General features: G+C 44.0%; 1 pseudogene; it reads right to left on the bottom strand.

The window, feature by feature from the left end:
- Nucleotides 1–606: 606 nt before the first annotated feature.
- LOC103735999 lies at nucleotides 607–2360 on the bottom strand (annotated as a pseudogene).
- Between the last annotated feature and the right edge of the window lie 809 nt (nucleotides 2361–3169).

The raw sequence follows: 3169 nt of genomic DNA, 5'->3' as shown, positions 1-3169 counted from the left end.
TATGGCTTTTTAATTTTTAAATATTAGTTTTTTAAAAAATTTTACTCATAAGTATTTATTAGAGATGTTTTTAAAAAGATAAATTACCCAATTTTGAGTTACAGTAGCATAAAACTTAAATGTTTAACAGGGAACTGCTAATTCAAAATACATTCATAAGAAAAAAATTGTTATTTTTCTTTTAAGACAGGTTCTCATGTAGCCCAAATTGCCTTCAAACTTCATCTTCCTGACTTTGCTTCCCAAATGCTGGGATTACAGGCATACACCACCATGCCCAGCTTAGGAAAGCTAAACCACCACAATTTTTCAATTTAAGGAACAAGGTAGACAACATGCTCATCTAAACAGGGAATTTCATATCACTGCAACTAAGACATCTTGTTCAGTGGGTAAAGAGGCCCTGCTTTATACGTGTGCACAGTGTAATAAAAATGCTGTAATTACGATTTTACAGTATTGTAATTTGAATAGTGCCAAGCGTTCTCTCCTTTCTTCATAGGGGAAAAGGAAATTCCTTTGAAAATCACTTGAATCCTGGACAAAAATGATCATTTTTCCCTTAGATCATTCTGTAGCCTTCCCGATTCAGATAAAAGGAACAGTTCAGCCTTTCAGAGAGGACGTTCCAGTTTTCATGATCTCATCTACCAGGATTATGTTGGTGGCAATCACATTGCAGGCATGAAGAAGCTGTTTCTTCACACAATAGTTATCCCATAACACCTACTTCTGTTGCTACCATTGGCTCACCTGTGTTCAAATCCACACTGACAAGCTGACCCGATTCTGAATGTTTGACTTGAACTTTAACTAATGTTTCCTGAAAGTCAAAACCAGAGTGAGTTCTGGGCAAGAACCTTGGGAATAATGAACAAGGCATCTGTAAGTGCCTGGACTCCAAACTGAGCTCTGCCCTTCACACTGGGCTTAGCCACTTCTATGGAGCCAGCACCTGGGACAACACAGCTGCTGTCATCAATAGCATTTTTGACAGCTCTCAAGCCATCTCTTATGGCATCCTTGATTTGAGTGAGTGTGTGTGTATTTGGTCCTTTGACCAGTAATGTGACAGAATGGGGATTGTTACATTTCTCAATGAAGATGAACTTCTCTTCTTCCAGTGACTACTCATATACAAGCCCTGCGTGTCCCAGACAGGATTCAGATCATCAAAGGAATTCAGAGCTACCCCACCACAAGCAAGAGTCAGCCTCTCCATATTCCTCCTCTTCGCTCTGCGCAGAGCTACTATGCCTTCTTTTGCAAGGGCATCTAAGGAAAAGGGGTCAATTCCCTTTTGATTAACAACAACAAATCCTTTATCTGAATCACTACAGACTTCCTTCTTCAATTCTGTTATTTTTTGTTTGTTTGTTTTTTTTGGTCCTTTTTTGAGACAGGGTCTCCCTGTAGCCCCAGCTGTCCTGGAACTCACTATGTAGACCAGGTTGGCCTTGAACTCACAGGGATCCGCCTGCCTCCGCCTCCCAAGTGCTGGGATTAAAGGTGTGTGCCACCATGCCTGGCCAATTCTATTATTTTTTAACTCTGTCATCAATGAATTTTCATTCAGCTTTTACTGGTTTTTCTCTCTCTTCTGAACTCTTGTAAAAAAAAAAAAACCAGAATTCACTTTTGTTTTCTCATATTCTAAGGACACATTGCATGTGAGGATGTGTGTATTTTCTACTCTTTTCTTCATATCAGGATGCCATGCTCCATGATCCAAAACTAGCCCTCGGATTAAGCTTGTATCGGTTTCAGACTTATGCTTCATCTCCATGATTTCAACCACGAAGTGGTCAATGGGTTTATCTTTTTTCTTAATGGCCAAAATGGAATCCACCACAGCCTCTGTTAAGACATCTGCAAGCTCAGTATGAACTTTAGTTCATAGAGATGTTCTGGACACATCAATAAGTGTTTCTCTGTGCATTTCTCTGTTTAATTTGTTCCAAAAACTGGAGGGGCTTTTCCTTCGCAGCTTCAAAGCCTTCAGTTATTATTCTGGGATGAGGACCCTCGGAGATGCAGAGGTCCACCTGTTGCAGCAGCTCCCCAATGATAAAGGACATTGGAAGTAGTACATCACCAGTTATGTCATCCTGAGCTGTGGCCACTTTTGCTATTAAAGAGGCTGTTGGGTGGTGAGTTTGCATTTCATGAAGCAGTACGTTGCCATCGTTAGTAAGCTTGATGTCTCCTGCACCAGAAACAAGCATCTTCATGGTGCCCTTAGGCCCCAAGTTGATCCTCAGTATGTCCTCCAGGCCCTGTGATGTGCTGATGTTCGCTGCCAGCACCGCCTGCACCCAGGCCACCTTGGCCTTGGGGTTCCAGGTCTTCACCACCACCATCACTAGGCCAGAGACCAAAAGCAACATGCAACCTGCTCAGCATGGCCCTTATTTATTATTTTTTATTTTATATGTATGACTGTATTGCCTGCATGTGTGTAAGTGCACCCATGGCATGCAATACTCAAAGAGTGTGTCAGATCCCCTGGAACTGGAGTTACAGATGGTTGTTAGCCACTACATGGGTGCTGGGAATCAAACCCGGGTCCTCTGCAAGAGCAGTCAGTGCTCTTAACCACTAAGCCATCTCTCCAGCCCCAGTTCCCTCTGTTGTAAATGTGTGGTTGTGTTCTCTTGCTAGAAGATTCTTGTGATGTTGAGAATACAGCACGGCCAGGAGGTACCCATGTGCAGTCAGTCCAACAAGCTTGTTCCCAGGGCATTATGCTTTCTTGCATGCCTGCCTGCTTGGGTTGTTCCTGGAGTCTTTCTGTGGCTCTGAGCTGGTTGGGTGGGAAGCTCACTGGACCATCACACTGATGGGGCCTCACCTGGGTGAGCTGGTGAAGATCAGGGCCTGGGAGGCTGGTTGTCATGGGGCAAGCCCGTGCCCACGTGACCTCTACCTTTTGGCAGGGCTGGGCCAAGGAGCTGTCACAGCTGCAGGGTGTGTGCCTCTCAAGCTTCTAGGGAATCCTACTATGCCCTCTTCCCAACCCACTCTCCAATATATATACAACCCACCTCTTCCTAGTCAGCTCCTATTGCTTTCCCAGTACACCAGCCCTTCAACTCTCTGGCCCCCATCACCTGGTCCACTAAATCATGTGCTTCCTAGTTGCACACATGTTGGCTCACACAAATGGACT

This window comes from Nannospalax galili, unplaced genomic scaffold (genome assembly GCF_000622305.1).
Source record: "Nannospalax galili isolate Female #2095 unplaced genomic scaffold, S.galili_v1.0 scaffold577, whole genome shotgun sequence".
Lineage (NCBI taxonomy): Eukaryota > Metazoa > Chordata > Mammalia > Rodentia > Spalacidae > Nannospalax > Nannospalax galili.
Note: the sequence above shows the minus strand (reverse complement) of the source record. Positions and strands in the feature narration are given on the sequence as shown.